Source organism: Polypterus senegalus, unplaced genomic scaffold (genome assembly GCF_016835505.1).
Source record: "Polypterus senegalus isolate Bchr_013 unplaced genomic scaffold, ASM1683550v1 scaffold_2531, whole genome shotgun sequence".
Taxonomy (NCBI): Eukaryota; Metazoa; Chordata; class Cladistia; order Polypteriformes; family Polypteridae; genus Polypterus; species Polypterus senegalus.
The window spans coordinates 54,445-74,797 of NW_024383550.1; the positions used below are offsets into that span (position 1 = coordinate 54,445).

Sequence of the window (20,353 nt, forward strand, 5' to 3'; positions counted from 1 at the left end):
CCCAAGAACAGAAAAGTCTTCTAAAAGGCGTGCACTAATAAATCTTGCCCCTCCATGGCGTTAAAGGTTGGGAAAGTGTATTGTAAGTTCCTTTCCCCAAAGAAACCCCCTTTTTCCCTGAAGTTTTCCCGTTGTTTTTGTTAGTGCCATTCCCCGAGCAGACTAAACATCGGGGCGTCTCTTCATGGAGGAGCCTGTGTTTGTTGGTGTAAAACAGATAAGCAACCATTTTTAAATTGTCATTTTGGAAACTTTGTTGTGTTTTACATAAAAAGATGGCACTTCCCGGTAAGTACAGAACCTCCCTTTCCCGCGTGAGCTTGATGAGTTCAGTCCCTTTGACTCTTGCCCGGTAACGAGGGCATAAAGATTCACCTGTGTGGTATCAGGGGGGTCCAGTAGTGCTTAGTCCCCGGACATTTCTTTTTTTCATCGTCCCTTCAGTCCCATTTTTCAGACTCATTTTCCCTCCCTCTGTTTATTGGGCGTTAAAAGGGTTAAAAATTGACATCAGACCTTAACTTGCTTTGGTGAAAGATATCACTCTGGCAGACTGTCTGGATTTCCTTCATTCTTCCCCAGGCGGGCGTGTATGAATGAATGATAGATGTGCCCGGAGGACACCTGACTGAAATTTTCAATCGGGGACGTAAGACTCGCTCATATATCTCCGGTTTCATTAAGTGATGGCTCATATGAATGACAGACCCTGATGACCCTGAGGACCCCAGCCACTAACTCCTCCCAACTGCTCCCCCAAATGGCTTCATGTTTAAAAGCTCCTCCTGGTACCAATAAAAAAAGGCTTGAAAAGGGACACGGGGGACAAGTGCAGTGTTGACCAATGGTTTTGGGGACTGGGGGAAACAGCACAACTCTCTCTGTAGTCATGTAATCTTGGCAAACTGGGGGGCCGCATTAAACCTGGAGATGTGGTCCTAGTGTGGAACTGTCAGTCTAAAACGATTGCCCCTGGACTATAACTAGAGGGCCCCCTAGTGGGGATGGGAGTCTGTACAGCTGAATTAAAGCTGGAGGAAGGGGAAACCCAAAAACGTTACAACAGGCCGTATCTGAATTTCCATTATTTCATCACAGTCATTGGGGTGTTTTGATATCAATGGTGGTCATGTTGGCAAAGATTTTAAATTTTAATTGCCCCTATACTGTTGTTTTTAAACGCTCTAAATGTTGAGCCTCGTGATGTTTGTCCTTCTTGAGTGCCATACAGAGGCGGCCCCTATGTAAATTAGTGTAACCATGGCAACCGGCCTTCTTTGGCCCCCAAGTTCATCCTGCCTTGGGCCTTTGGTCACATGACCCAGTAAGTTCATATCCCGGTTCCCGTTATGTTTTTTTTGTTCAGAACCCTGGAGCCGTTTTTATTTTTGCTGCTCTTCACTTGTCACTCCTGTGTTTCTTTTTTTCACTCGCCTTTGAGTTATGGACTGTTTGTTTTTTCCCTTTGTATTTTCCCTGCTCTTTTAATAAGATTAGTTAAAGCCTCGTGTAAAGGTGGTCTGCAGGATGATAAAGTAAAAAAGGGGGGGAGTTCAGCTCCCGAAGGTCTATTAAGCCCCAATAGTGAGGATCAGAACATCTACAGAGATGATAACTGGGAATAGAACTGGAACCCAGGATGGGACAACAGCCGCCAGGGGCCAAAGTTCAGACAAATGAGGCTCCAGAAAAGAAAAAAGAAAAAACGCGCCCGAGACATCTTGGGACTTGTGATTTTTTCCTGTTACTAAATTATAAATTGATCTCAGTCGTTAATTCTTTTAAAGTTTACTTTTAATTTCATAATAAAACAAGTTCTTTATTATATTATGAAACTTCCTCTTGGGGTAAAACACACTTTGGACTGTCATCATCTGAACAGGATGACAACATGGTGGGAAAATGGCGATTCAGTCTTGATTCCAAGTGTATAAACTCTTTGTAATTAACACAAATTGTTTTACTGATGTGGTGTTCTGTGTTCTGTGCCCCGGTGACAATGCTGGAGCAGACATGACAAGACCTCAGCAGAGAACTCCCTGGACTTGCTTCTGGTATTTGTCCCCCCAAAACACCAAAAAATACACTCAGGGGGGATGAAGATAAAGACCACCAAGAACATAACCTCGACTGACTCCCACCAGACCACACTGAACACCAACTGTCATCATCAACATTTGTCATTGGGGAAAGTGACCCCAAACAGGGAATGAAACACAAATCTGAAAACTGAAATATGTGGTGGACAAAATGTCCATTGGGGGAGAGTGGGCTGAGGTCTGACTGCATTCAAAATTATTTTAAAAAACACAAACTTGGATTTGTGACTCAAATGGACCTTAATGTTAAAAAGGCAGACAACAAGAAGGCACTGAAGGATTTGGCAAATTTTAATTCTATTCATGACCACTAGGGCCATTTTTCACACATTGATTTTATTTTTTTTATCAAATAGATACTTATGGAAAAATCAGCACATGTTAACATTAAAGGCATTCCCATAATGCTGTGCTTTTGAACTGAAACCCACCTTCCCCTTTTCATTGGTCAATAGTCCTGTCTTCAGTTCAAAATGTCATCCCCTGTGACTTGCAGTTCCTGTTGTGACTCGCTGATTTTTTTGAATATCTGTTTATAATCACCTGAGTTTTCGTTTTTGGTTTCGACTGGATAACCCCACATGTGGATGATGAGACTGGTAATTTAGTTTTTATCTCTTTATTTAATGGCTTTTTTTTCATCATTTGTTTTGTCAGCATTGGTCAACATTGGCTTTTTTTTTATCATAAACTTTTGGCATTTTCATCCATCACAACAAGCTAAATGGGTAATAAATTAAAAAAAAAAATTTTTAGTGGGTAGTCATTTGGAAAGCATTGGCACAGTGGTTTCTGAAACATTTTGCAGGTGTCCCTCTCCCTTTAGGGGCATGAAAAAAACCCGTACACCCCCTCAGCTGGTTCAGTTTCTCCTTCCCCCCTTGCGTCCTGCATTTCCTGGTTTCAAATCCCCCTCATTTTCCCTGTTTTGCCACCTTGAGGTGAAGTGAAATCAAGGGGGCCCTCATCACTCCCCCAATTGTAAAAACATGATGGCGTCAGAATATAACAAAAATCTGGTGGTGTGTGGACACAAACACAAAATTTTTTTTTATTTATTTGTTCAGAGAAAAGGCTCACACAAAGTGAAAAGACCTGGGACAATTTCATTGATGTAGCATTCCGGCCCCCGGTTATTGAGATTTGACAAATTGACATGAAAAAGGGCCAAGAACTCCCGCTGAGGGCGCCATTCCAAATGTCATCTCAACCATAGGGATTTGGACAATAAAAAAAAAGGGGGGCCGAAACACACAGACATCTTGTTTCAAATCAGAGGGTGAATGAAAAAATCTGACTTGACCTGAGACCACGGGGGCTCTGTTTAATTTAATAATCTTTGATTTGTAGTCCCCTTTTGGGTGGAGGTTTCTGCCACAACTCAAGGACTCATCGAAGGGTGTCAGTGAAGTTCACAGCTGTAGTTCAAATCTAAAAGTTTTTACAGTGTGGTGTTCTTCCTTGTGCCCAAAAAAGGGAAAAAAACAGGGGAATTTTTGTCTTTTGGCTTTTTTTGTTGGTTAAATTGTATTTTGGACTATTTTTTTTTCAGCAACCCTTTTTTTTTGGGGGTAATGGTCTTTTAAAATTGGATGAATAAGAAAAACATAAAAAAAAACCTGTGGTGGGGTGGCACCCCCGCGGGTTTTTTTCCTGCCTTTGCCCTGTTTTTGGGATTGGGTCCCGCAGCCCCCGGCCCCCAGTTAGGATATGGAGGGGGTAAAAAGGGCAAAAAATTTGTGGGATTGATGTTTAACAATTAATTTTGTCAAAGGGGCCCTGTGTGGAAAGAACAGAATTAACAGCGGGTTTTTTTAAACCCCAATTTTTCTTTTTTATTATTCGGATCTTTTAAATATAAAAAATAAAAATTTATCTTTTTTCTTTAAAGATAAAAAAAAAATATTTCCTCAGACACCGTCAAAATTTCTTTTCTTAAAAAAACAAGTAGCTTAAGTCTTGCTCTTTTAAGTTTTCTTTCCTCACACAAGTGACTGAATTCCCCTTTGGGTATCGGTGGCCCCCTTTAAAAATCACACCTCACCTGTCCCCTTTGTTTGTCTTTCATTTTTGTTCACGGGTTTTTTTGTTAAAAATTTAAAACGGGGTTTTATTATTTAAGGGGAATGACAGCTTCTTCTTCCCCAAATGTTTCCTCCGAAAGGAAAAATAAAAATTCAAGTTCATTTTTGGAAAATGTGCAAACAGGAAACCCCGACTTGCTCTTGAAAACATGAAATCCGTTTAGAGTTTATTAACATTAGAAAACAAAGATCAAACGGGGCCACCCCAATTTTGGGGCGGCAACATTACTTATTATAAAAAAATAAATATATAGGGTTTATTAAACCCAAGTCCCAGCCCTCACAGTCCAACTTTCTCAGGGCCAAGGTGTATTTATAGGGCCTGTTCAAAAAATGAACTTTTTATTTTATTATTATTAAAAAAATTTTTTATTTTATTATTATTTAAAGCCCCAACCCCCGGTACATCTAATTTTATTTCCCCACACTCAAAGGCCTTATTAACTGTTCCCGGGCGTTTTATTTGTCCTTTTTAATTAACCCAGACAAACCATTCATTTCCCCGCTTATTTTTCATTTTTAAATGACGCAAATGCATTTTGAGTTCTTTCCCTTACACTCTGCAAATAAATAAACTTTCGGCGGAGGACTGGATTTTGAATTGGGGTCATTTATTTTTTTTTTAACTTTGACCCAAGAGGTTCCATTCACAACAACTGTATTCTATTGTATTTTTTTTTTCTGTTTCTTAAAATTTCCCTTTTTTTCTGTTTTTTTTTTTCTCCCTCACTCTGTTAGAATTAACTTATTTTGTATTTCTTACCTGGCCAGATAAACAGAATGTGTGTGTCCAAATGCGCGATCCGGGGTTCAGGCTGTGAGGTGGCCCTCGGAAAATTCCCCGGAAACCTTTTTATTACAGGACAAGGCCGTGTCCCCCATGTTCAGATTTCTTTTTTTTTAATTTCCGCCTTTCTTTTTTTCTTGGGGCCCTTTTTGTTTTTTTTTCTTTCACCCAAACTCACCATGGAAACCTCAAGCAGACACATTTTTTTTATCCCTTTAACAAAAATTAAAGCGGGAATTTAGGTTTTCTGTTTTCTCGTAGTCACATGATGGTGGCCCGGCCCAGCTTGGGTGGGGGGTTCATCTGTTTATTAAACCCCGGCCCTGAAAATAGCGAGACAAAAGGAATGGCTTTGGGTTTTAGGGTCCAGATTTTTAAAATCATCACCCCTTTCTCTTTAATGCACAAATTTGGGCATCAGGGGGTATGGGGGTACCACCACAAGTGGCTAAGGCCGAAGAAAACCCAATAGTCTTGGGGAGAACACGCCCTTTTGGAATTCCTCTTTGAATGTCAAATTAAGAAAAGGGCCTCAGGATTTCTTTCATTCCCCAGACCCTCAGATTTCCTTTTTGGGGGCCCCTTTTCCGGCCATTTAAAATCCCCAAATTTCTCCCCATGTTTTTCCGGGGAAACCCTGAAAATAAAACAAAGAAACAAAAAAACCTCGGGGTTTATTTATTCTGAAAGTTTGAAAATCTCCCCCTTTTCTTCAGAATGGCAGAGGCATTAATAAAAGGGGTCAGTGGGGGAAAAAGGGAGATACCAAAGGGGCCTTTTTACCTCTTAAGATTGGACTAAGGGGGTGGGGGTCCATGGGAGTCTGGAAGGTTGGGGTGGAGGCTGGGCTTGTAAAGGGACCTGACCTTCATTATCCGAAAAACCCCCACTGTCGGGGTTACTTAATGGAGGGAAGGTGGCCAAAAAAAGCTGGACCGCTCATTTCCCCGAAAAAACCCCGTTTCCCCCTTGGGCTCATTAACCCCTTCCTGTTGGCGTCTCTGGCGATCCTGTCCTTTGTTTCCCCACCCCCACCTCCCGTTGCTCCCCCGTCCTTTCTGGCCGGGCAAAACCCCCCCTTTATTTCCGTCCTTCCTGCCAATGTTGCGCCACCTTTTCCCTCTTCAGAAAATGAGCCAAGTCAGTCCCAGGGGGCAAAAGTGACATCAGCTGAGGGGAAAAGAAGAAAAAGGGGACAAAATAGGGGACGAGGGAAAACAACAACACAAACCCTTTAAGGACCTGAATTAAAAGACAAAGGCCGTAAACAGCACTTTTAGTTTACCCAAAGCCCCCCGGGGGGTCCTCTGTGTCCCTCGTGTTGTCCACCCCCTATCCCCCCAAATCCATTTTAACCCCAAAAAGGCCCGCACTGGAACATTTTAATAAAGGGAATCACAAGGAGGATTTGTTAAAGACACAAACAAGAAAACCACCAAATGACCTGGTTTTTTCAAGCTACCAGCAGCTCCTTTGTACAAGAGGAGCCCCCTGGGTTGTTCCCCGCCGCATTTTCCCCGTTTTTTTGTTCTGCCTGCTTGTCGCGGGGTTTTGCCTTTTTAAAATCCTTTCACGGGGTGGCCCTTTTTTGCAGGGAAATTTTTTTGTTTCTAGTTTTCAAAAGGACAAGGGGGCATGAATTTTTTCCTAACAAACCAAAATCCGCCTTTCATAAATAGGGAATGTCAAAGTATCCCGCAGCAGGGCAATGGGGACCAGCGGACAGGGAGGGCAATAAGGAGGGGGAGGCTAGGGGACAACCTAGGACAAAAAACGGCGCAGGACAAAACACAAAGAGAACTAAAAAGGGGACGGACTACACGAGGGGTGAAATGGGCGGGCCTGTGAGACCCACAGACCCCAGTTTTTTCAAAAAACGGGGGTAAACCCAGGTGTGTTCTTTTTGTCATTCACAAAAATTGTGGTGGGGAAAAGGGGGATCGGGGGCCATGACGAAACTCATTCTTTAATAAGGGAATAAAGCAAGGGGCCTAAGATCGAGACCACGAATCAAAATGACCCGGATAAATCTAAAGAAAGGCGTCCTTTTTACAGGGAAACATCTAGGGGTTTTTCTCCAAGGGGGATCTTTGGTTTGTCTTTCCTTGTCTGACCCTTAAACACAAAATAAAGAAAATTCCCCTTCCAAAAGGGGGAAAGTGTTTATACAGAGGCTGTTTAGGGAACTTTATAGGAAAAGGAAAGAATTTACAAGGGAAAGGGGAAATAGGGGTGAGGGGTTCCTGTTTCCCTTAACCCAAAAAGTCACTGCCTTTAAACACCGCAAACCCCCTTGAAACCTGCTTTGGGGCAATCGGGGGCGTGGAGCCGATACCCCAGGGCACGGAAAAACTGGGACCCTTTTTGGGAAAAATGAACATAGGCTAACTTGGGGCGGACCCCCCTAAACCGCATTCCCCAGGGCACGGAGGAATCAAGTAAAGGCAGAAATCAAATAAAAACCCAAGGAGGGAAAAGGTGAACCCCAGGCCGGAAGGGGAGGCTCCCTTTTTGTCCCAGTACCCCCCCCGGGGGCCTCACCGTCCAACCTGGGGGACGTAAGACCAAAAGGGTGCTTGCATTCATGAAGGTGACACGTTTTGAAGACACAAAGACTCAGACAAGAAAATAAAATTTATAAGTTATCAAACCTCCTTGGGGCCAATTTTTTCTTAAAAAATGTAAAATTAATGATCCCCAATAAAGGTGGACTTGAAAGACCCCTTTCCCCCCCTTAAATTTTATGCATTAAATGGCCTTTACTTTTTTTTGCAGAAAAGGGAAATGGTTTTGGGGTGAAAAAAATTTGGGGAACAAAAAATCTCCAGTTTTTGCACTCAAAATTTTTTTTTTCTTTTTTTTGAAGTCTTTAAAAAATCTCCAAATCTCCCTTATGACCCCAAATGAAAGCGCTGGAAAGACAATGCTGGGTAAAACAGATGGGTGGTTTCAGAATTAAAAGCCTATGGCCGGCTTTTAAACTGCGTCGCCTGATGAAGAGGGGAACAGTTTTTTAGATTATTTGGGTAAGGGCCTACTGTGAGGCTTTTCCCCCGGGCCCGTGACCCCAGAAACCAGAAATGAAACCTGAAAATTAGGGTGTGACTGCAAACAATAAAACCGGAAAAATGTTTAGTTTTTTAAAATATGGTTCTATTTTTTTATTTCCTTCAAATGGCCCTAGTGCCAACTGTCTGGGTGTGACCGAAAAAACTGCTGTGTGAACTAATCAGGTGAAGTGGAGGACTTTTAACTTTTATCCCTGAATTATCCTCTTCCCGGGGGGCCTGCTCACTCCTATGGGGTTTCCGTTAAAAAAGTGGTGAATCAAATGTGAAAAGAAAAACCAAATGTTTAAATTAGACTATGGAGCAGGGGGAAAAATTTTGAATAAAAAAAAACAGCAAACAAAAATAAAGGACCTTTTGTTTTCCATCTCTGAGGTATCTGACCCCAGGCCCTCAAATGAGGGGAAAAAAAGAAATGGCTAAAAAAAGAAGAAAATGGGAAAAACGGCCCTTCGGGTGGGGTAAATGATTGAAGGACACCGTGGGGACCCCGGGGTTGTACAAAACGTTAAACATTCTTAAAAATACTGATTCACTCTCGCTGGAATCAAATACTCTTTCTAAAAATTATCGGGGAAGACCCTTGATCAAAAATGTTTTTTGAAATCCTCTATTGGATTTATTTCTAGCCCTAATGTTTACTTTTATTTTCCATTTAAAACTTTCCCCCCTTTTCTTTTTTATTTTTCATTTTTCAAAAAAAAAAATTTTTTCCCAATTTTTTGAAGGCCATATAAAAATTAATGTACATAAAAAAAAAAAGTGAACTTTTGGGAAGGAAGTGGGACGCCCCAGTCTCTCCTGGATGAAGGGAACCCCAAAAATATTTAATATATGTTTTTGAGGGTTGGATGGGTAGGGTAAAAGGGGTGGGTGTCTTTGTCCAGCTGGACCACAATAAGGTGTCCACCTGCCGGATGGCAGTTTTGTCCCAGTTAAATTTAACAATGGCCCCGGGGGACCCCCAAAAACAAAAAGCTCAATTTTAGGGCGGGTGCCACTGGCTCGGTTCAATGCTTTATTCAGGGGAACCCCAATCCTGCCAGGTTGTTTTGCCACCAAGGCCTTCCTAAGAAGCCCCAGTACTGATCAAATGGGCCCCCCATATTGCTTTAAATGCAAGTCAGCACCCGAAGTCACCAGGGTTCCCTACAAGGGGCCCCCTTCACTTGGGGAGCAATTGGGAGGATGCACTCCAAGGGGACGGGGAGACAATAAAAAGCACTTTTTGGATAGTTTAAAATGGGTATGTTTCGTAAAAAAATTTATGTTATCCCCGGGTTCTTTTGGTTGTATCTGCTGTTCAAATTGGGGACAGTGGGCCCAAAAAATCAAATTTTCTCCTATTGACTAGGGTTGTCCGTGAAGATTTTTGGGGGAAAATTTTAAAAATAATATTTATAAAAACCCTTTTAAATGACAGAATTGCGTTTGGAGTCATTTTCTGTCCTCAAATCCTTTTTAAAAAACCCCCCAATCCTTTAAAACGATCCCCCCTAAACCCAAAGCGGGGAAGAGGATCTTTAAAAAAAAGGGTTTTTTATGGGACAAAAAAATATTTTGGGGTTTTTACGGAAAAGAGACTGTTTCACCCACCACCTTAAATTTTTACCTTTTTTAAAAACATTTCCAAAACCATTTAAAAACTTCCCTATTATTTGTACCAAATAATACCCTGTTTTCTCCCCATTTTCTTCTTTAAAAAGTACTTTTCTTATCAGGCCCCTTATCTTGGTTTCAAAACCCCCCTTTTTCTGGGTTTTTTAAGAAATCTCTAAGCATTGTTTAAACTTGTGTTTGTTATTTTTTTAGTTTACTTTTTAAATTTTTTTTCCAATCCCCTTTTCTTGGGTTCCATTTCACTTTTTTCCTTTTTAAAAAAAGGGCAATTTTTTAAAATTTTTTTAAAAAAAAAGTCCCGTGCACAGCCCCTTGCCACCCCTCTGTGGTGCCCCCTTCTCTTGGCTCCTTTGTTTTTCCCCGGAAAAAATTTTTAAATATTGGGGGGGGTTGGATTAAAATTTTTGATTTGTTTTTGGCTCTCCTGGGCTTTGTTTGGATTTTATTTATGGATAAAAAACAAATTGGTTTTTTTTATTTTAAAATTTAAAAAGTTTTTTTTTTAATTGATTTTTTTTTCTTCCCCTTTTTTTATTTACCCAAAAGAAAGGAATTTCAATTCAAATTGCCCCCTTTAATTTTTTAATTTTTGGGGTGATTTTTTAAAATTTTGGAATTCTTTTTGCCCAGGTTTTTTTTGGAATGCTCTTTTTTCTCGCGGGCCCCTTTTCCCCCAAAAAAAGAGGAAAAATAAAAGTCAAAGGTTGTGGGTTTTTATTGTTTTCCCCCTGGGTGTTTGGGGAGTTTGGGTTGGTTTTGGGCCCCCCGATGGCCCTTTTCCCAAATGGTTTTACGTTTAATTATTTTCGGGTCCCCCGGGTCTTTTTGGTCAAAAACAGATGAAAATTTTTGATTCAAATATAAAAAAAAATTTAAAAACTTTTATTTTTAATTTTTTTTTTCTTTAAATAAAAAAAAAAGAAATTATTTAAAATTTAACTTTTCATTTTTTAATTTTTCTGGTTTTATTAAATTTTTTTCTTCCTTCCCGTTTTTCGAAACCAAGGCCCACTTTGAACCCAAAAACAAACCCAAAAACCCCGAAACCTCAAAAAAAGCTAGCGTCCTAAGGTAAACAAAAAACCATCAAAGGGGTTTATCAAGGGCATTTAACCCCTTTTCATTTAACAAGGGGCTTTTTAAGGGAGTTTCAAAAAGTTTCCACTTAGTTTTGAGCCAAAACCCCTCGTACCTCCTTAATTTCATACACCCCTTTTCCCTTTTTGGTTTTAATGTGGCTCCCTTTTTTCCCCTTTTCTTTTAATTTTTAAACATAAAATTTTTCTCCGGACCCTGTGCCCAAAAAAAAAAAAAAAAAAAAAAAAAAAAAAAAAAAAAAAAAAAAAAAAAAAAAAAAAAAAAAAAAAAAAAAAAAAAAAAAAAAAAAAAAAAAAAAAAAAAAAAAAAAAAAAAAAAAAAAAAAAAAAAAAAAAAAAAAAAAAAAAAAAAAAAAAAAAAAAAAGGGGGGGGGGGGGGGGGGGGGGGGGGGGGGGGGGGGGGGGGGGGGGGGGGGGGGGGGGGGGGGGGGGGGGGGGGGGGGGGGGGGGGGGGGGGGGGGGGGGGGGGGGGGGGGGGGGGGGGGGGGGGGGGGGGGGGGGGGGGGGGGGGGGGGGGGGGGGGGGGGGGGGGGGGGGGGGGGGGGGGGGGGGGGCCCTTTTTTTTTGGTAAAAGCCCCTTGGAGAAAATTTGGGGCCTTTTTTTAAAAAAAAAGTTTATTTCCCCAAAGATGAAAAAAGGGGGGAAAAAAAAGGGCCCCTTTTTTCCCAAAACTTTCCCCCCCCCCTTTTTTTTTTTTTTTTTTCTTTTTTTTTTAAAAGGTTGAAAACCAGGGGGGAAAAAAAAACCTTTTTTTCCCCCGCGACCACCGCCATAATCCTACCTGGACACCTAAGAGAACAACACTTCCAGGTCCCTTTCTCTCCTCTGGTCCCCCACTGATGACGTCCACTACCCATCCCACCACGTCTTCACAGCATTCCATGTTGATAATTTCTGGTCTGGCTCTTTAAAATGTCCGTCCACCCATCCCTTTTTGTCTGATGATTTCTTGCAATGATTTTGACCTTTTCTTTACGGTATACAAGGCTAAACACCCCAAATCCTTATGAGCATTTTGTTGTAATTACTACACTAGTTATACACCTTATATCATTTGTAGAGTTTCAGGGCTGCAGGACCATTGAGATGATGTTTATTTGTATCACACAATGTTACTGATTCAAAGGTTTTCTCATTTTTAATGTATTTTGTATTTTATTCTGGTTTGTCAACATTTATTTTACTTCAGTTCTTTTGTATATTCTGTATTTGTCTTAATTTAGTGTTTTGTTTCCAATGTCTTTGAACATTTTGAACATTAGAACAATCTAGGCGAGAACAGGCCATTCAGCCCAACAAAGCTCGCCAGTCCTATCCACTTGTTTCCTCCAAGAAAACATCAAGTTGAGTTTTGAAAGTCCCTAACGTCTTACTGTCTACCACACTACTTGGTAGCTTATTCCAAGTGTCTATCGTTCTTTGTGTAAAGAAAAACTTCCTAATGTTTGTGTGAAATTTACCCTTAACAAGTTTCCAACTGTGTCCCCATGTTCTTGATGAACTCATTTTAAAATACAAGTCTCGATCCACTGGACTAATTCACTTCATAATTTTAAACACTTCAATCATGTCACCTCTTAATCTTCTTTTGCTTAAACTGTAAAGGCTCAGCTCTTTTAATCTTTCCTCATAATTCAACCCCTGTAGACCTGGAATCAGCCTAGTCGCTCTTCTCTGGACCTTTTCTAGTGCTATTATGTCCTTTTGTAGCCTGGAGACCAAAACTGCACACAGTACTCAAGATGAGGCCTCACCAGTGCATTATAAAGGTTGAGCAGAACCTCCTGTGACTTGTACTCCACACATCAAGGCGCTATATAACCTAACATTCTGTTAGCCTTCTTAATGGCTTCTGAACACTGTTGGGAAGTTGATAGCTTAGAGTCCACTATGACTCCTAAATCCTTCTCATAAGGTGTACTCTCGATTTTCCGACCGCCCATTGTGTATTCAAACCTAATATTTTTACTTCCTATGTGTAATTCTTTACATTTACTGACATTAAATTTCATCTGCCACAAATCTGCCCAAGCCTGTCTGCTATCCAAGTCCTTCTGTAATGATATAGCAGTTCCAAATTATCTGCTAATCCACCTATCTTGGTATCATCTGCAAACTTAACCAGCTTGTTACTTATATTCCTATCTAAATCATTTATATATATTAAAAATAGCGGCCCTAGCACTGACCCCTGTGGAACACCACTCTTAACATCGGCCAGTTCTGATGAGGTTCCTCGCACCATCACCCTCTGCTTCCTGTGTCTGAGCCAATTCTGCACCCATCTAAAAACATCACCCTGAACTCCCACTTCTTTTAATTTGATGCCCAACCTCTCATGTGGCACCTTTCTGAAAGTCAAGATAAATAATCTCATAAGCTCCACTTTGATCGTATCCTTTTGTTGCCTCCTCATAGAATTCCAACATGTTAGTAAAACACGACCTCCCTCTTCTGAACCCATGCTGACTGTTCAGAATAACTCCTGTCCTTGCCATGTGTTGCTCAATCTTATCCTTAATAATTCCTTCCATTAATTTTCCTGTGATGCATGTTAAAGCTTACTGGCCTATAGTTGCTCTGATCTGCCCTGTCACCCTTTTTATATAATGGGATGATATTTGCCATTTTCCAGTCCTTGGAATCTCTCCAGTATGCACTGACTTCCTGAAAATATGTGTCAAGGGTTTATATCTGTACTCACTAGCCTCCTTAAGAACACGAGGATAAATATTATCTGGGCCTGGTGATTTGTTTGATTTCATCTTATTTAATCTGAGCAGCACTTCTCTCTCTACAATTTCCAAATCCCTCAGTACCTCCTTAGTAGTCCCTGTTACTGCTCTGAGGTTATCCACTTGCTCACTTGTAAACACCTCAGAAAAATGTAAGTTTAGGGCATCTGCTATTTCACTGTCTGTATCTTTTAATTCCCTTTACTATTCCTGATGCACTTGACCTCCTCCTTGACTGTTCTTTACTACTAAAATACTGAAAGAATCTCTTAGGGTCTTCTTTCTCCTTATCTGCTCTATTCCTCTCCAACTGTCTTTTAGCCTCTCTGATATCCTTCTTAATGGTTGCCCTCATGTTCTCATACATGCTTACGGTTCTCTTTGCAGTCATTAGTCTTATATGCCATATACAGCAGTTTTTCCTTTGCAACTTCTTTTTTAAATCTTTATTAATCCATCGTGGAGTTTTTTTTAGTTTCCTATTAATTCCAAATTTAGGTCTGTATCTGTCCTGCATTACATTTTTAAACCTGTTCCACTGCTCCTCGACTGTCTCCACATTTAAAAGCTTATCCCAGTCTATCCTACTTAGACTTTGTCGCATCTGCTCAAAATTAGCCCTACCAAAGTTCAACTTAACAATTTTAGTCTTTGCATCTGTACTCTTACAAAATACTGAGAATTGTATTACATTATGGTCACACGACCCTAGTGGTTCAATCACCTCTACACCCTCAATTCTATCCTGATTATTACAGAATACTAAATCCAGACAGGCTTCACTCCGTGTTGGTGCTTTAACATGCTGTGTTAAAAAACAGTCGCTGATTACTTCTAAAAACTCCTGCTCTTGTGCTCCTCCATCTTCAAGGTTATCCCAGTTAATATTTGGATAATTAAAGTCCCCCATGACTATAATATCCCCCTGTAAACTTGCCTTTTTGATATTACTGAAAAGATGTGTGTTGAAATTACTGTCATATATTCTCTGTTGTTCTTTCTGTGAAGAGCTGTAATAAGGAGGAATGTACTACATAAATAAATTGTTTCTATTATTATGTATTGTATTATTATTATTATTACTATTATCTTCCTTATCTCATCATGGGACCCAGTGACTCATATTAGCCGACTTTAACATCACCAGTTAACCCAATTCATACGTCTTTCTGTTTGAAAGGAAAATCATAAAACTCAGAAAAAAGTGAACCTGATGAGGAGGTAGAAGTGCAAACTCTACACTGACAACAAGTGTTCATGGGAAGTGGACATGGACTTCATCAGGCAGTAGATCTAGCCACTGAGTCATTGTGCCATCCCATAATACAACTAGAAACAAATGCACACTGACCTTCAACAGTGAGTGAGACCTGAGTCTCCTCTCTTCTGTTTGTCCTGAGTACACATTACACCTGTAGAGATGTTCATCAGAAACACGGACATTTCTGATTATTAGAGACCGCGTTGCCATTCTTGAGGTTGTCTCTGCTCAGAGTTCTTCTTGTGTCACTCTGTATCCCGATATTGTAATTGGTGTATAACAGCTCTGGTGTCCTGATGTTGTTGTAAACCACCTCACTTCAAAGGCCTCGGCATTAACAGCTGGTGAGAGGGAGGCTGGCAGGACCACATCTTCACCGACATAAGTGACGACAGGCTTAGAAGGACCGACAACGATGAAGCTGTCTGAAGGAAACCACAAGAGTGGAGGCGACCAGGATGTGATTTGTAAATTAGAAAAATGACAAAAGTTAATGAAAACCATGTTAGCCTACTCATAAATGTTTCATTATCATTTCATCTTTCTGACCTCTTGTAAAATAAACTGTCCTTAAATTATTTTCCACATTTAAACTATTGAAAGCCATAAAACAAAAAACAATTAAATTCTTTCTCTTACTTTTCTTTGACAAAAAAGCTTACAAATAAATAAATAAATATTCTTTGTAAAGAGACTTGCTTCTGCTGAACTTTGCTAAAAAGAGAAATGTGTAAATAAATAGTATGAAACATTTAGCACACCTAAAAATGAACAAAATATAACCAGCCAGCCATCCATACCTGCCCAGGAGATATCTATGTTGTGTAGAAACAATAAGATAAGAAGAGTCCATCAGCGTCTGAAGGTTCATGGCTGAAACACAAAGAAGAGCTCATTGTACCTGTGAAGTCAGCTCCTCTGACAGACTGGTGTAAAACAACTCACAGATAAAACTGCGTCATCTACACTTCAAATGACAGGAGCAGAGACCACCATTTATAAGCTTGACAGCCCCTAGCCTTGACTCTCTAAGAGACAGAAAAACTCCCAAAAACCTTGTAGGGAAAAATGGAAGAAACCTCAGGAAGGCAGTTCAGAAAGAGACCCTTACAGGTAGGTTGGGCGTGCAGTGGGTGTCAAAAAGAAAAAGGGGGTCAATACAATACAATACAATACAATACACAGAACAGAACAAATCCAGTATAAAAATAGAAATATTACAAGTATGGAGCAGGATTTAACAGTAGATGATATCCCATAATATGATTTGGATTTGTTTTAGAGTCCTGGAGACCTCGGCCATCAAGCTGCCTCCCCCATTTGGCAAATCCACAGCTGAGTCAATGCTGGGCCAGCCAATCTGATGAAAGGACCGCTCTAGCCGACGATTCCTGCGATCCACCATCAGAGATGACTTTACCTTAGGCAGATAAAACAACTTGGCAGGTGGGCCGTGGCATCAAGTGCCTCATTTGAGTACCAAGAAGAGAAACAGAATAGGTGAGGGTTAGTATCCAATTATAACAATCATGTTACTTATGTTTTAGTGCTAATGACTGACAACAGAGATGCAGTCTGTACAGTTAATCAGCAGCTCTAGTCAGGGTGTGCTAAACTGAAGTAGTGAGTCTTCAGCTGAGATTTAAAAGCTGAGACCAAAGGGGCATCTCTTACAGTAGCAGGCAGACCAGTCCACAGTTTAGGGGCCCTGTAACTAAAAGCATGACCTCCCACTGTTATTTTATTGGAATCCTAAGCAGACCGCCATCTTGAGATCTTAATGTGGCTCCAGGTTTGTAAGTGGTGATAAGTTCAGACAAGTAAGCCAGACCTCAGCCACTTAATGCTTTATATGTTAAAGGAGGATTTTTAAATTTTACGTGTTAATAACTCCGGGGCTTTAACTGACATTCTTTGCTTGATTTACTTCCTGTGCACTTTGGTTGACATGAAGCTTTTCGACTCGACTCTCAGCTCATTTATTTTAATATTTTCATCTTTTACCTCATTGATCTTTACGATAAGCGCACTCTCTCATCCCAGTGAACTCACAGTTCTTCACTTATCTATCCATCCATCCATCCATTATCCAACCTGCTATATCCTAACTACAGGGTCACGGGGGTCCACTGGAGTCAATCCCAGCCAAAACAGGGTGCAAGGAAGGAAACAAACCCCGGCCAGGGCGCCAGCCACCGCAGCACACACACACACACACGCACACTCACACACCAAGCACACACTAGGGACAATTTGGATCACCAATGCACCTAACATGCATGTCTTTGAACTGTGGGAGGAAACCCACGCAGACACGGTGAGAACATGCAAACTCCACACAGAGAGAACCTGGGAAGTGAACCTCCTACCTGTGAGTCAGCAGCGCTACCCACTGTACCACCGTGCAATCCTTCACTTATATAGTTTGGTTTTAATAATTTCTACCACAATGGCACAGGAATGACACTCTGTCATCAAACTGGCAGACATCAGTGGTATAGCTGTGGTCTGTCACCCACCTTTGCCTTATTGTAGCCCCCCAAGGAACATCGGCATCAGACTGGCCCACCCAGTGGTCACCAACTGGAATTTGTTCTTTTCTTCTGTCTCTATTGTTCTGGACTGGTGAGTCCTAGAAAGTATGAGATTCACTTTAGAGAGATGACCAGGAGATGAAAGAGGAAAGCAAAGCTGTTATGAATGTAGGAGGACATTTCATAAATAAAGAATTGAGGCCAGAAGAACAAAAAAAGGGAAATGGGAAAAAGTTCATTAGCCTAAAAAACAAATGGTGCCTACTTCGGCTATACGGTATAAAAAGGTATTTGTGAAAGGTATTCCTTTGCTGTATATAAGTATAATTTACAAGCTGGACACCATTATTTTATACCAGAAGAATTGTGACATCGAGTGACATGTCACCAGTAGTCATAGAATGACAATGAAAATCTGCTGTCAACACAACATGGTGGTAATCAGGCCACAAAATGATACAAAATCTCTAAATAAAAATGAAAACATTGAGATAAACAGTATGGACAATAACTAAACCTTAGAAAATGTAAAATTGATGGCCTAAATTCAGGTAACAGTTTATTAACTATAAAGGTCTACCTTGGGTTGGTTGCCATTTTACTCATGAAAGTCACAAACATTGCAGTTTGCCCAGAAGTGACAATCCTGATCTTTTAAACGCCTCTTTGAACTCAGACAGGCCTTCAACACTCGACATCTCCAGCGTCAGATCACACAGCCTCATTGGACTGGCACAACTGGTTCTCTCTCTTAGTGATTTCTCTTCTTATTTAACATTCATTTTTCAGCCAATTCAGTGGAGTCTTTTACAGATCACAGACATGAGACCTCCAGTAAACGTGCTCATATCTTTGCTGATTGAATGTAATATTGTTGTTCATTTCACACTGGCTGCTATGCTGTATATGATGTTCATGTTTATTATGTTAGCAATGCCATTTATACTAAACTTAGGTACAGGACTTCATTCACCAATTCATTCATTTCTGTCTTTCTCTCATGTGTACTCCTGATGTGTCTTCACCGCCCACCATTTCATGAAACACAAGACTCTCAGTTGGGCCAGTAGATCCAGTAATCAAACCAACAAGGAGAGCCTGACAGCCCAGCTGTTCTCTGCTTATTCCTACTTTCATCCTAACACACCCTGATGACATCGTAAACTGTCTGCACTCCTGTTTCCCGTTCATGATTATCAGCACACAGCACAGTCAGATCTCATAATAAGTTTGAATCATCACACCTACATTTCTAGGAGTGACAATATGCTGGAGACGATCAGTTCTTTATCTTTTGAATTGAAGGAGCTGAAGGAGCCTGTGGTGGAGCTGAGGCTAACCTACATCTGTAAAATCCTGATCAATGTTCATAATGTTCATTAATGTTTGTTGTGGTGGTCTTGACTTGAGTTACTTTTACTGGTGAAAACTCAGGGTGGACAAGCTAATTCATGACAGCACCCTGATCTCATATGAAGGCCTTCTGCTCTGCTCATGGCTCCTTCACTAAACACACACTTCATCTGCACGACCTCAATGTAAACTTGTGTAGCATAAGCCAGTTACACGTTACTGAGTGAGTGAGCCTCCAAATTACAATTCTTATCACTCACAACCTAAGGATTCATTAACAACAGCAATGCAATAAACGTCCATAATGTCTCCACTTACTGCTTTCACTTTGTTTTCTCTCCACTCTCCACGTTTAGAGCTCACACAGCACGAGCATTTGTCCTTCATCAGGGGTCTGTGAACTTCATGCACAATATGTCAGTCTTTCATGTTCTTAATGTCTTATTAGTCTGAAGAAGGAGAAGATGGCGTGGAATAACATAAAAGGAGAAGTATAAAGTGTTCCTCTTTGGATTAATTTCTCTTTTCTTTTTAAACGGCAGCCTGCCAACACTGACACACCTGAGTCTTAAAGTGACAGAACCACATTAAAATAAAATGGCCTGTGATCTGACAATAAGACCCTCAGCTTTTATCAGATCTCATGAGAATTCTGTGCTTTTATGATCTTCAGTGGGCTTCTTCTCAAAACTGGAAGAACAAAATGTATTCATGAAATACAACAAAAAAAAACAAATAAAGTTGTAGAAAAGAGAATCTGACCTCCTGCTGGTGAACAACATCTCAATAAGCGTTGGGTTTGATTTGACGGGACTCACGTCTATGCTGTGAACTCAGAAGAAGTGAAATCAAACTTAACACTTGTAGAAAATCAGAATCCACAGAATGACATCTAAAGACGACAGGAGTTTGTTAGCAGGTACAGGTTAGGGTTGTGAGGTGGACTGTCACTAAAACTGGAGAACTTCACTGGTAACACTGAGGATGTGTGAGAACATGTAAGCAGTCGTCATCTTTTACACTCGTTCAGTTTCAGTGCTGATATTATTTTAGATTTGTTATTAACTCTGAGGTTTCAGTTAAAGCTCAGTGTGTCCTGTGGTCACATTCACATGCAGCCTTTATTATGCCTAATAACATTATTATTATTATTATTATTATTATTATTGTGTGTGTTATTATATAATAATAATAATAATAATAATAATAATAATAATAATAATAATAATAATAATAATAATACATTTTATCTATATAATACCTTTTCCATGTTCCAGGAGTTCACTTTTAGAAGTTGCTCTGTAGTTTTGTCTGAAGGTTGACCGTTCTGAAATATGCCTCAGTTTATATCGTCAGACATTTCAGACGTCACTTGCATGATTGTCTTTCCCCTTCAGCACACGTTCTCATCCTTGGTATGAAGACCTTGTTGGAAGTTGTTGGACTTCATTGAAAATCTTTAAGGAGCATCTTTAGTATTTATCAGGAGATGGAGGACACCAAATGGGGCACAACAAGAACCTGGAGAAAATACAAGCAAATGCTCTCAGCTAGGAGCAAAATCCAGAAGTGATTAACTAAACAGGAGAGCAAACCAAAAGTCAAAGTAACAAATGAGATAAAACATCAAAAATCCTAACACTGCCTTGAGTAATCTCCCCATATGAACGCTAACAGCATTGATCCAACTCTGAGATAGAGAGATGTCTGCTCT

The 20,353-nt window shown here is 40.3% G+C and overlaps 1 long non-coding RNA gene across 2 annotated transcripts; it reads right to left on the reverse strand.

Moving 5' to 3' along the window:
- Positions 1-15,607: 15,607 nt before the first annotated feature.
- LOC120521521 lies at positions 15,608-19,328 on the reverse strand. Of its 2 annotated transcripts, none has more exons than XR_005632141.1 (3): positions 18,958-19,328; positions 17,272-17,384; positions 15,608-15,625 (listed from the first exon to the last, which is right to left on the reverse strand). It is a non-coding gene; the product is annotated as an uncharacterized LOC120521521 (long non-coding RNA). The 2 variants fall into 2 exon arrangements; XR_005632140.1 differs by lacking the exon at positions 15,608-15,625 and adding an exon at positions 16,181-16,219.
- Between the last annotated feature and the right edge of the window lie 1,025 nt (positions 19,329-20,353).